Here is a 14498-nt window from a genome sequence, read left to right as displayed (position 1 = left end):
TGTTCATCTTTGCTGCAAAATCCAGTGTCCAACATGTTACCCTAGCCAAGGAAGCACTGAGCATTTCTTTTTTTATTTGTTCCAAGAGAAGGAGGTGTTATTTTTTTAATGCCATTATTTAGTGCTGTTTACACTCTGTATTTAAGGGAGGAACTGGACTACAGCTCAGGGTGATTCTGGGCTTCCAGGTGGTTTTTGTTCTGCCCTTATTCGTGGTAACTGCATGGACCAGTAGTGAGGTCAGTGGGTCGGGGGCAGGGGGTGGCTCCGGTGATTTAGGCTCTCTCCCTGTCCTTGCTTCTGGAGTTGAGTCAGCCAACCCTCCTATGTGCCTCGATTTACCCTCAGGTGAAATGTGGCCCACGATACCTTCCTTTGCCATGCACAGATATGGAAGAGCTAAGTAACAACCCCTGCTCCCCCCTGCTCCATGGACATGGTAAGGAACAGAGTGCCAGGAGGGGAGGGAAATACTATTTTCTCTATTTTACAAAGGAGGAAACTGAGGCACAAGGAGGCAAATCAACTCTCCCAAGGTCACAGGAAGTGGCAGAGCCAGGCATCTAGTACAGGCTTACTCCAGTACTTTATCCCCAAGCCCATTTTGCCCACGCAACCCAATAACATTGAGGTGACGTGCGCAATTCCAGCCCTGTAAAGATTTATTTTTGTCCTCTTACTATCCCAAATGCAGCTGGACAGAGGAGAGAAGAGCCCCTTTGGGAGCTGCATCTGAAAGCACCGGAACAGACATAAATAGCTTGGTAATAATAATAATAATGATGATGGCACTTAGCACTGATCCAGCAGTTCACAGATCAGAGTGCTTTACACACATTAATTAGTGCTGGTAGAACGTTCAGCCCGATGGTTCCTGTTCTGGCAACTTGGGAGAGGAGCAGAACTGACCATCTGCTTAAATCTTCCCTAATTTAATCCTTGTGCTTCTGTAAAATGGTCCTGAGACCGTTCCAGCATTTAATGAAATTATCGAGGAGCCCACCGGCCCCTTAAATCTCTTTGATCTTGTGATGGGTGAACAAGCTGGTTAGTTAATGATGCAGACGAGCGCCTGGTCAGAATATAGATGCTCAGAGGTGCTTCAGTTCAGGTCTGCATCGCAGCAGCACAGGGATGCGCTCAGCATTGAACCCTGTACAGACCCGCGGTGTTGTCTGGAATGTAAATAAAGACACACGGTGCTGTTAGAGCATTTGTGGCTTCAATAAAGACACATCGTATTGGGAGTGTTTATGGTTTGTGATAGTACAGGATGTCAGGTCTGTTTGGGTTTCTTTCCTCATTTTCATTCTCAGAATTTTTTTATTTTTTTTTTATGGCAGGGTAAACTAATTACATTGCAACATAGTGCATTGTCCTAGAACAAGCGAGTTACTGGGTAAGACGTTACTTAAGAAAACCATGAAGCTGGACTATTCTGAAGGGTGCCCTCAGGACTATATCCCTTTTCGAATAAAAGCTTTTGCTCCTAGCTTGACTTTTTTAAAGGCTGGAAAAGAAATTCTCCAAACTTGACATGTTTTACGGGACATGAACTCCATTTTCCAGACAGGTATAATGGAGGACAATTTCACCAATGAAGCAAAACTCGCTTTCAGTGAAATGGGAATGATTCATTTCTAAGGGTTCGATCAGTAAAGGCATGTCTGCACTGCAATCCAAAGTGGGGTAGGTGTGTGTGGGTGTGGGTGTGGGTGTGCATGCGTGTGTGTAACTAGACAGGTTCTGCTAGCCATACAACTGCCGTACTCGGGAGCTCGGTTCAACTTAACTGACCAAGTATTAGCCACGGGTCCCAAGTGGTTTTTGCCGCCTGCAGCTGGGCTGTTATCAATACCAGAACTAACTAGTTTCAGCCAAGCTTGGATATATCCCCAGAAGCAAAACACACCTTTGCATGGCAACGTAGTTATACTTTCAAGGAACAGCAACATAGCATGTGACAGGTTTCTGAATAACCCACGGGCTAAAGAACTGAAGTATACTGTTTATCAAACAGATTTAAGTAACAAATTCTTTTCTTATCTGCAAATGATTCACTCAAGCTAAATTATCCAAATAAGCTGGCTTCAAAAAAACCCAACAGTCCTCCTAAATGATTGCCTGCTGTGGAAGATGGCAGAGCTGTATCACCAGTATCCATTCAGTATCGAAACCGGTATCCCTTTTTCGAAGCACACAGCAGAATCTCCCAATTAATAAAGAATCATAAAGCCTGAAGATGAAAAAGCCCCGTGAAGCTATCAGACAGACTTCCATGACAGTTCCAGGTTGTTTTCTACTCCCGATATATTTAGAGAATATCTTGAGCTAGAAAAAGCCGATAACGTGTACAAGTGCCCTTAGGCTTTTTGGTTCAGTCCAGCTAGAAGTGTATCCAGCAATAGAAATTTTGAGAAGATTACTTGAACAGAGGACTCAGAAAGTGTGGGGACAGAGCAGGGCTGTGTTTGAGTCCACAGTTCGTGAAGACTTTGGACAGCTCTATACTGAAGATTTATTTCCCCATGAGACAGGACAGTTTGTCCCTGATTCAACACAGCCCTATCGAGCCTGTTTGCTGAGCAGAGAAGGATTTGAGCAGGTGTTGAAAACTGAGCACCTGCCTGTATGCATTGCTGAGAGCCTTGGACAGTGTCCTTAGGCCACCCAGTCCTTGGGCCCACTCCAGATGGGTTCGTCCTCAAATATGTACCTACCAAGAGGTGATACGTGATACAATGCAGGAACCCATTTCAGATCCCCCAATAAAGCTGTGTTGTGGTTATCGTGGTTTTCCACGGGTATTCAATATGAAGGACTTCGATTCACAGTGAAACTAGAACAAAAGGGAAGTGTCCACAAGGGAGCTCCGTGTGTGTATATGTGGAAGGTCGTGGCTGTTTTATCTGACATGGCACACCAAGAACCAAATCAGCAGCCTCCAGAGCGACAGGCATGAGCTGCCACCGCTTCAGCTAAAAGCTGGGGCCAAAATAATCTCTTATCCTCTGCAGATCAGGCCCAGAGAGAGGAACCTCTCCCACTCCCTCCCCATAGGGTTATGGGTGCCTCCCTCCTATCCCCCCCAAAATGGCAGTTTTCATTGTAGGTGAAAATCCCTAGAAACAGAGATGCAGGATCATAGCAGTCATATAGCCATGGAGGCCACAGGAATGTCCTTTGTGCTTATATGCTGACATCCTGAAAATACCCTTGTTTTCAGCTTTCCTTCCCCTGTGCCATGCCCACGGGAGCGAGAACTGATTCTCCTGGCTGCAGCTTCTGATCCGAGAGGTGAGCGCTAAATCCTGGGTTGCAATCTTCCAGTCGGGTACTCCACGTGCTAGCTCTGTGCCCCTTCCAAACCCAGCCAGGGTGCAAAGCAAGAAGCCAACCAGGCACTGGACATGGTTTTCCAGCATGGGGCGGTTGAGACAACTGATGACTGCATGGCGTTCCAGGGAAACAGGTGCTACGAGAGTGCCCTGGAGCGGTGTATATATAAATAGATAAGTTGGAAATATATGTGCTCAGGAGCACGTAGCATTGTTACATTCATAGATTCATAGATGCTAGGGTCAGAAGGGACCTCAACAGATCATCGAGTCCGACCCCCTGCCTGGGCAGGAACGAGTGCTGGGGTCAGATGACCCCAGCCAGATGCCTATCCAGCCTTCTCTTCAAGACCCCCAGGGTAGGGGAGAGCACCACCTCCCTTGGAGCCCAGTCCAGACTCTGGCCACCCTTACTGTGAAGAAGTTTTTTCTGATATCCAGCCTAAATCTGCTCTCTGTCAGTTTGTGACCATTGTTCCTTGTTACCCCAGAGGCACCCTGGTGAACAGCGCATCTCTGATCCCTTGCTGCGTACCCCTGATGAATTTGTAGGCAGCCACAAGATCACCTCTCAGCCTTGTCTTGTGGAGGCTGAGGAGGTCCAGGTCCCTCAGTCTCTCCTCATAGGGCTTGTCCTATAAGCCGCTAACCATACGAGTGGCCCTTCTCTGGACCCTCTTGAGTCCATTAACATCCTTCTTGAAGTGTGGTGCCCACAACTGGACACGGTACTCCGACTGCGGTCTGACCAGTGCCGCACAGAGGGGAGGTATCACCTCCTTGGTACTATTTGTCATGCATCTGCTGATGCACGGTAAAGTGCGGTTAGCTTTGCTGGTGATTTCATCACACTGCTGACTCATGTTCACCTTGGATCCACTATGACTCCGAGATCCCTTTCCGCTGCTGTGCTGCTGAGAAGGGTCACTTCCCAGCCAGGAGGTGTGCTGGATATTTTTGCGCCCTAGGTGCGGCTCTCTGCACTTGTCCTTGTTGTGCTGCATCCTATTGCATACTGCCCACTTTTCTAACCTGTCTAGGTCTGCCTGCAATGTTCCCTACCCTCCAGGGTGTGCACTTCACCCCACAATTTAGTATCATCCACAAACTTGGACAGAGGACACTTCACACCCACATCCAAGTCACTGATGAAGACATTGAAGAGCGCAGGTCCAAGGACCAAGCCCTGCAGGACCCCACTGCCCACATCCTTCTAGGTCAATACCAACCCGTCTACTACCACTCTCTGGGTGGGACCACTAAGCCAATTTGCCACCCGCCGGACTGTGTAATCATCTAACTCACAGACTAATTTATTTATGAGAACAGGATGAGATACCGTATCGAAGGCCTTGCTAAAGTCCAAGAAAACAACACCCACCTCTACTCCTGTGTCTAAACATTTTGTGACCCTGTCATAAAACAAAGCCAGATTGGTCAGGCATCATCTACCTGCTACGAATCCATGCTGGTTTCCCTGCTGCATTATTTTTCCCACTGGACTCCCACAAATATGATCCTTCATAATTTTTTCAAAGACCTTTCCAAAGATGGAGGTGAGACTGACTGGCCTATAATTAATCGAATCCTCCTTCCTCCCCTTCCTGAAAATAGGGACCACATTGGCCCTTTTCCAGTCCTCGGGGACCTGACCTGAGTGCCATGAGCGCTCAAACACCTGCTATGACACCACCAATGCCTTCAGTACCCTCGGATGCAACTCGCCCAGGCCTGCCAACTTGAACACATCCAGTCCATCCAAGGGACTCTGCACCAAGTCAGCATTGACAGCTGGTGGGCTGGCGTCCCTCTGATGCCCATCTAAGAACCCATTAGGAGACTTATCTTCAGCCCTGTTCAGGAACACCGAAGCAAAAAACTCATTGAATAGCTCAGCCTTGTCCCCCCTCTCTGTCACTAATTGCTCCTCCTTGTTCAGTAGGGGTCCTATTCTGCCCTGCACCTTCCTTTTACTCCCTACATACCTAAAAAAAGACTTTTTGTAGTCTTTAATTTGTGCTGCCAGCCTCCGCTCTATAGTTGCTTTGGCCTTTCTAACTGCCTCCCTGCAAGTGCAGACCAAGTAGGCATACTCCTTCTTGGTAGCATCCCCTGCTTCCACTGCCTATATGCCTTTTTCTTTGCCCTTAGGCTCCCCTGGATTTCCCTGTTTAGCCAAGGAAGTTTTTTGGCTCCTTTCCCCCTTTTCCCTCGTACTGGGATAGTCTCCCTCTGCACCCAAAGGATTGCTTCCTTTGTGAACGACCACCCTTCCTGGGCTCCCATCTCGCCAGTACTCCTATCCTGCAGTGCATCATTGACTACACTCCTGAGCACACCGAAGTTAGCCTTCCTAAAGTCCAGCACTTCCACCCTACTTCTTAACTTGTGCAGGACCATTAAAACTTGTGGTAGGGGCAAATGAGTTTCTCAAGCTGTTCTCTATACCAGCTTCTCTTTAACGCACATTTCTTTATTAATCCTCTGATTTGAATTCTTTTTCAATCAGGATCAGTGATTGCATCACAGCAGCTATTCACCCAGGAGGAGTGCACCAATCTGGGTTAATTGGCACGGTAATTAAATCCAACCCTTTCTGGTTTTTGCTCGGCCTTAGTGATTTTCTCTTCCCCATTACAATATCTGCAGAGTTCTCAGTCTTGTTAATTAACAAGGTAACTTCACCCCAAGGCTGTTTTGTCATCCCTTCCACCGCCACCTCGAAAAAACAAGAATAGAAAAAGAAACAAGAATAAACCAGTTGTGATGAAGCAACAAAGTCCTAGCAGGATTGAGCTGGTCCAGACTGACTCCGGTTAGGCTGCGTAGCATTGCTGATGTTCACTGGGGTGTCAGGGAAACGATGGAAGCTGCATGCCAAGAAACAGGTGCTGTGCTCTGGCAGCAAGGCAGGCACTCATCCTGACAGGCTGGGCCAATTAAAAGCAGACACTTTACTGTGTGGAAAGTAGCTGAGTCTGGGTCTAGTCAGACCCACGGATAGGCTTGGGTGGTCAGGGGTGTTTCTAGTAAAAAAACCATGGAATTAGGCAGGGATTTGCAAGAGCCTATAAGGGACCTTTGGGAACTGCATTTCTAAATGCCTTGGGCACTTTTGAAAAGCTCCCTCTATACACTTTAGTTATCTGCCTAAGGGACGTACTGAATAATCTGATAAGCAGAAGCATGCACTGCCATCTGGAGTCTCAGGATCTTTGCTTCCTGGACCATGTGTAGGGTCAGGCATGCGTTGATATGAGTGCTGGTATGACCAGGGTTTGTCCCATGACTGCATAGAGGTGCCTTGATGAATGTCATCATCAAACTGGGGAATCAGGTCTTTCCACTGAGCTGCTATATTTCTGGGAAAGCATGTCCATCCTCAGTTCACAGAGCTACTTGCAGCCTCCACCTTTCCCTTGCCTGCACAAACACTAGTGCCTCTGACTTCTCCTCTCCTCCCGCAACAGGCCTTTCTCTGGCCCAGCTGAGGCCTTCCAGAAACCCTCAGGGACAGGCAAGACACCCAGGGCGCATCTACACATGCATTTATGTGCTTTAGTTAATGCACATTAAATCTAGTACCTCCACTGTGAGGTACTAGGAAAATGTGCATTAGCTAAAGAGCACAGTTTTTAAGTGATGCTTAATGAGCAAGCGCATTAACTAAAAGGCATGTTTTTAATGACGCTTTTATGTGCATTAAAATAAGCTAATGTGCATCAAAGTGCACATGTAGATGTACCTCAAGGCATTACATTTCAGAGACTGCAGATCTGTGGTGAGGCAAATCCTGCCCTGTGCCATGGAGGATGGTGGCTGCCTCAGTGCATCTAGACCTCTCTGGATGCACCGAGACCTGTTTTGCATCTAGACCTGCCTCGGTGCATCTAAACCTGTTTTGCCATCCATGAGTTTGTGTGTGTTTGCTGTGACCGACCCTAGTTGTAAGCATTCAAACCATTTCCATCCTATTGAAGCAGAAGAGTAGAGATTACAGGGTCTATGTTTTGAGCTAGGGACCCTCCAGTGAGGGCAAATCCTCAGCCAGCATAAGCCGTTCGTGTCCAGCCAGTCCAGCCCAGTATAGAGGGTTGGGCCTTGTTTCACTGTTAAAAATGGTATTTTTTACCTCGGGGAGACAGATGTGCACTATCCAGAGGTAAAAGCAAAGACTCATTAGCTTTACCACAAGACGAAGTAGGCAAGGTCAGCCCGAAGCCCTCGCATTCACGAAACACTTATGGTAAGCTGGAGTGCATCGTCTTCCACTGGGGTTTTACCCTGGGAAAATTCATGCGTGTAGGACACTCTGAGCTAAAAATGGCTCTTTTGTTAGCTGTTATCACTTGACAGCCACATTGCAGTAGCCCCTGGGAGCCGGGACAGGACTGAGCCCCATGACTCTGGGTCCTGTATGGGCATTCAGTGAATTATATTCTCTGCTCCAAGCGCTTCCCATCTCTAAGACAGGACAGAACAGGTGGCTGAGATAAACAAGGGGTTTGGGAGAGAAGGTCATAAAAAATAATGGGCAATGCATTGTGCTTAGCCAGGCAGGGAGCAGCTGCTGCAACGACACCATCAGCTGGCGCGGGGGGGAGAGTCCAAGGCAGCTGTCTGGATCTCGGCTCATTTCCCTACTTTGCCACAGACTGTGCGACCTTGGCTGTCACTTAGGCTCTAGGCACCTAACTCCCATTGGAATTAATGGTAGCATCCTGTCTATAATACTGGGGGGGAATAGCACTGCCGTACATCACAGGGGCTAAATACGTCAAAGACTTTGGAATTTGTCTGTCAAGGAGGCCGTCGGCACCGTAAATAGACAGTGCGTGCCCACCAGTGCACCAGGAGATGGGTCTCTCCCACAAAGACCCACTCCGGCTAAATGGACTGTGTCGGTTTGGATAAGTGCTGCTCTCAAGGAGCCTTCCTTCTACCTCCTGTCCTACTTTCAGTCCCCGAGACACTAAGGGAGCCCAATTAAGCCTAACATCCACAGCCTGCTGTTGTCCATCTTCCTCCTCCCTGATGGAGCACCAGTTGACCTAGTTCCAGCGCCGGCTGGCAAAGGCACCTTGTCACCTTAGAGGCCTCAGATCATTAAATGGCAAGTACAGGCCTCTCCGCCACCCTGAAGTCACTCGGCAAATCAGGATCTGACATTTCCCACTTCTGCATTGATTTATGCTGCAAGAAATACTGAGCTCAGGTCACTTTTCGCCACTTAATTGGAAGGTGACAAGGAGGTTTGAAAGGACCCGACCCAATACTTGCAGCCAGAAACAGGCAGCGCATGTTGTGAGCAATTCAAGGGGGACAATTTAGGAGCAACAAGGTGCCGGGGGGGTTGGTTTAAATGTAAGCCCGTTTCCCGGCAGTGGGTTATATTTGGCAGAGCACATAGGCCTGGGTGGCACAGAGTCACACAACAAGAGTTAAGCCAGTCACATAACAGTGCCAGCGCTGTTGTGTCTTACTCAAACTGCGGGTGGGAAGCATGGCTTTTTATATTGGTAGATGCTTAAATCAATGCATAGCGCTCTAATGGTGATGAGCAGGGGGCCTGGGGAACAGGGCTCCTGGGCTCTCTATTCGGCTCTTTCGCTGCTTCACTGTCTGGACTTGCTGTGCCTCAGTTTCACCTGGGTGCAGTATAATTTCTGGCATGAAGAAGCTATGGAATTTGCACCAGGGTCCAAGGGAGCTGCAGAAGAAAGCACCCGCCCCAGCACAGGACTCAGCACCAGGTGGTTTCCCAGGATCTGTCAGAGACAAAGTCCGTAGTCGGATGCAGGAAATCCGAAGTAATTGGCTCCTGTCGTCATTACTTCCCCCTGAGAATGTGAGATGCGTAGCTGCCTGTGCTAGGACAGGGCTGTCTCTAATGCCACCTGGAAGGAGCACTTGGACCTTGAGAAAGTGATGCAATGGGTGGAGGAGGCAGCGTGGGGGAAATCCCAGGGAACTGTGTACGGAACCCAAAAAAGGCATATATCTGCGTTATGTATTCGGCAGCTTGTGAAAGCTGAGGGAAGACCCAAGTTGTTGCAGAAGAGATTCCAAGCCCAAGAAGAAGGTGAGATCCTTCGTATGGATCATATCATTGCCAGAGGATGCTTATTCCTCGCTCACCCCCACTTGCTGCACCTCTTACCAATGTACCCAAAGGAAACCAAGTAAGGTGAGTGGGATAAATGGCTGTGAACAGTTCTTTTGGACACTAAAGGAAATGATCTGAGCTTCCAGCCATGACGAGCCGAGACTCCTCCATGGAACTGGCATGCTACAAAGTGAGGGATGGCAAGGGGCAACGTCCGTAGCTTGGGTTTGTTGGTCAAGGGGTTTATCATCTCTTCAGGGCAAGAACCGCACCTACAGCCCTGTGCTATGTGGCGTGGCTGTGAACAGTGATCTCCACAGTAATACAGCTCATGACCAGACAGGCACTCTCAGCTAGCCCCAGGCACTGATGCACAGCATGATTATCATGGGGCAATTCACCCCTGATTTGACTTCACAGCAAATTACTCGGTAGCAGGGAGTGGACACACACACTCGGTTCTCCCCAGAAGTCTGTGCTATTATGGGACCTGGCTAGTAGGTGGTGTGGGGCCGTTTGCATGGAGCAGAGGATTAGCTGGATGGTGACCTGGACTAGGGGAGACACATGGCACACGATAACCTTCTTGCATGCTTATTTTTCAAGGGGGGTGTCTGCCCGGGATCTGAGTGCTTGCCCCTTGCCCTGTAGGGAAGCCGATGGGCAACTGTGTCCTTATTTCACGTGTCTGCACACTCATCTCCCTGTCCACTTCAGCACACCTGTGTCTCCGACAGTGACACCTACCACCCCTTTGATCAACATCCCTCTCCTTAGTTTAGAGACCCGGTCCTTTATTCAGGAGCCTCCTGCCTGTGCTGGGGATGTCAAGTCCTGAAGGGTATGGGCAGGGGAGAAATCCAAGACAAAATTGGGTTTATTGGGTGAAAAATCTCCCTCTGCATCGTCCTGCCATGCATATCAGGTATCTGGAAGGAGAAGGTAGAGAAGCATGCTGCACAGGGCTTGTAGGAAGAATACCAATGGCTTCAAGGGGATCCTGAGATAAAATGGATCTTTTCACCATTGCAGAACAACACTGGATCTTTTTGGGGTCATTGCCTTTGTCCTGGTTCTTTGCCAAGCAAAAAAGCCAGTTTCTGTTTGCACCAGAACGGGCCTGTTTTCCCACCAAACCTGCAGCCAACGCTCTGTTTTGATGTTCTCATCCGCCAGGTGTGCCCTGAAGGCTGAGCCAACTCCAGCCCTGGGGTGGGCAGGCAGGGTGCCACCTCGAGCACCTGCAGAGAGCTGAGCCCTCTGCGCTCCAGTGATCAGAGCAGGGTGATGCAGGGCCAGGACTCCTGGATCCCGTGCCTGGCTCTCCCGCCAACTCATGGTGTGAGCTGGGAGGAGCCCCTGCTCTGTGCCCAAACCCCCCACTATGTAAATGGAGGTGACAGCACTTGCCCCCTGCACGGGAGATGCGATGACACCAGGGCTGGCTGTGAAGGGCTTGGGCAGCTCTGAAAGGTCCGATGCGGCTGCAGTTGCCCCCTTCACTGAAGACCTGCTCCCGTTCCAGCCGAGATAACAGGGAGACGGTCACAGAAGGCAGAGGGAGTGAGGATGGGCCCTCGCAGACGACAGGAATAGGGCTGTCGGTGCCTTGCATCATGCCCTGCCATGCAAGGGGCCTGGAGTGGCGAGTGGCAGGGAGAGCAGGGTAGACTTGGTGCTGCGGACCCAAGACCTGCCATCAGCCCTGGGACATTTTGCCAGAACCTGCTGACCAGCTAACTCCTCTTCCCAGCATTGTTCCCCTCCCCGGGCAAAGCTGGCGGTTGCCTTCCCTGGCTGCAAGCTTTCTCCCTTGATGGACTCTGGCTCTTTCTCACTGTGGCCCTGGCTTGCAGGGACTGCTTGTCTCCTGGGGCTGTGTGAGCTGAACAGGTTTGCTCTGCCTGAGAGCCCTAATTGGGGTTATCAATCAGCGTTCAGGACACAGCGTTAGCAAAGGCCGCCTTATCAGCGTGTACCTTTCCCAGGAGCTGTATGGCCTGCAGAGATTGCCGGGCTTATTGTTCTCCCTGCCTGGGGCTGAGCTGCATGCATGCCATCTGCTCCACACCTGACAGCACCACTCAGCCTCCCTGCTGCCACGGAAAGAGGAAACCTGCAACCTTCCCTGTGGCTTCACCGGGAACCAGGATTTCACCCTGGGTCTCCTGGTTGTGCATGTGTGTTGGAGGTGTGTGGGGGGGGTTGGTCAGGACTCCAGACCCTCTGAAGGACATCTGCTTTGTTGGTGGGTCTGAGCTCTATAGGGGCCTCTCCCAGGACATATCAGCCAGGCAGGAGCTTCCTGGGCTCTGCTGAAGTAGGCACATGGCATTGGTATTTGCCCACAAGGTACCCCGATCTTAGGGACACCTGTGGGTTGACAGGAGAGGGAGCCCCACATGTGCCAGACCCTCCCACACACGGCCTGGCTCCTGCTCTCCTCCCCTCCAGATCTTCCCTGCCCTAGATACCAGGGCCTCCACTCCCACCTGGGGCCATTAATTATCCAGCTGTGCAAGCAGCTGGCTCTCCTCATCTCTCAGGAGCTGCTGCTCTCTAGTTCTCCTCCTTCAGGGGACTCACCAACATGGCCCCATCTCAAACCATTCAGAGACAGCTACTAACTATATTGCCTGTTCACCCCATGGGAGATTAGCACAGGTGAGGTGTGCTTAACCCGTGCAGTGCTGGACACATCTGCAGGGCCCCACCTCCGTAAGCCTAGGACCACACTGACCCATGAAAGGGCTCTGTAGAAGCCAGGTTGTTGGGAGCATGCCCCTCGCACACTGGCCAGGCCACCGAGAGGGTTCCTGCAGGTGCAGGGTGGTGCTGTTTGAATGAGGTAGGGAATTATCCCTTTGAGTTGCAGGGGTAGGCAGCAGACTGGACCACAGCCAGGATCACTTGGGTACAGAGGAGGTCATTTGCTGTGACACCCACGGGTGGCCCCATCCATCTAAATGACCTGAGCAGCCATCACAGTGCAAAGAACAACCCCGCCAGGGGCTGGAAGAGAGCTGGCAGGGATGAGACACCAGACCTCATCCTCTCCATCACTGAGCTTCCTCGCTCTCTCACCAGGAGGCCGTTCCGGGCAGAGGGTCATGGCCTCCTGGGTGCCGGCAGGTGCAAGCGTTGCTCAGTCTCTGTTCCAGGAGGCAGGACTTCCAGGGAAGACTTCTGAGCCCTTGGTGCTGACACAAGCCATCAGGTGCTGGATCATTGTGAGCAGCCTTGAGAGGCCAACGGCCTGATACAGGCTGTGCTCTGGGGCGAGGAGGTTGTCATCGACATTCCTTCCTCTTATCAGTCCTGGTCCCCTCTAGCTCCCCACTGAGCCCAACATTTCCCTGTGGGGTGAGCAGCTTGTTCTTAAGAGAAAGATGCCCTGTGGCTCCCCCCCTTGCCCCACAGCTCTTCACCCCCACTCTCCAGCAAGCTGCCTTTGAGATGAACCTCTTTTCCCATGTGCTGCCTCCAATCCAGAGATGGATGACTTTCAACTCTTCCCCAGCACAGTCCAGTCACTCTCTAGATTTCTCTTCTGATGGTAAATACTGGTTGTGAAGCTTGTTATCTATGCTGAGAGCATCTGCCAGGCCCCATCGCCTCCTCCTGTTTATTCCCCATGTCTTTATTCCATAAGAAATCTTGGAATCTCTACCAGCAGCACCGATGGATGGAGCCTGAGGGGAAGAGTGTCTTGGGATGAAACCCCACTGGGCCACATTGCTGGGAGAGCTAAAAGGAGGGTCTGCTATTGTATAACTGGTCCAGGTCTTGATCCTATTGAAGAGTCTGGGGAGTCTGTGGGGTTGCCCAGGTGTCAGGACCTGGTCCTGAGCTTACTGAGGTCAGTGGCAAATGACTGGAGGCAGGGGAATGGGTTTTCAGGAAGGGGAGATTGTGTCTGAGGTGGACTGAGGGGTTGTGAGCACCCAAAATGCAGTTAACACTTCCTATCTGGCACTTCTGCCACCCTCCTGTTACTGAGGGATCCTACAGTATGGCAGGGAACAGGGCCCTGCACCCCAAGAAGGAGAGCAGGAGGAGCCTCCATAGGATGAGTTCACCTCACTCTGGGGATAGTCGTGGCTGAGAGCAGAGCATGGCCCCCCACATCCCGGTGAGAGGCTGAGCGGTTGGCACCGAGCCACCATGCCAAAGTCCTCGTGCATGTACCTACTCGTGATGCCAATTAGCTTTCTCCTCATTTAGCCGATGGGAACATTGCCTTGGCAAACCCTAGTCAAATCAATGGCCCATCAAGCAGGGCACTCAGCCTCTCCAGCTGCTGTCTAGTCCCTGGCATTTCAGAGAGGAAAGCAAGGAGGGGAAAAAAATACCTGCCTCGTCCTCTACAGCAGCCTCCCTCGAGGGGCAGCACGGAGGGGCTCCCAAAGAAGCCATCTTCAGGGATGGGTAAAGGCCGCTGTTAGTTGCAGGGCAAGAAGCTTAGAGGCACAATAAAGTGCGCGGACAAACAACAGGCAGCGCTATCACAAGTTTCAGCCCTTCCCCTAGCAAAAAATACCCATGGATGAACCGGGGTAACTCTGATGTGCTTTAGAGTAATACACTTCACGTTACATCTGTCCACTCCACCAGGCCATGATAGGGAGCTGGCAGCCCAACAGCATCCCACCGTGCTTATTGTCCCCCCACTACTCCCACAAGGCAGCTCTGTCTTTTTTACCCCAGTCAAATTCGGGGTACAGGGCTCAAAGGGATGCCAGGGACTCTGCTAGTGGGGAGCTTTTGCAATAGCATGGGCCTCAGCAATCCTGAGCTGGTTTTGGAGGGAGGGGGCTGCACAGCTGTGCGTTCCTGCTAGGGGACAAGCTAAAACCACGTCCCAGTCCACCTTCATACGAACTGCTTTTAAGGCAAGTCAGCCTGTCTCCTTGGATCGTGCCTACCCTGCAGCCAGGAGGTGGGATTCCAGCACGGGACAGCATACCCGTCCCAGGTAATCTAACCAGCACAGCAACAAGAGCTACAACGACGCAGCAGCCCGGGGATGTATTCAGATTGCCAAAGTCCCCAGG

The sequence above is a fragment of the Alligator mississippiensis genome, chromosome 13 (genome assembly GCF_030867095.1).
Source record: "Alligator mississippiensis isolate rAllMis1 chromosome 13, rAllMis1, whole genome shotgun sequence".
In the NCBI taxonomy this organism is placed as follows: Eukaryota; Metazoa; Chordata; order Crocodylia; family Alligatoridae; genus Alligator; species Alligator mississippiensis.
Note: the sequence above shows the minus strand (reverse complement) of the source record.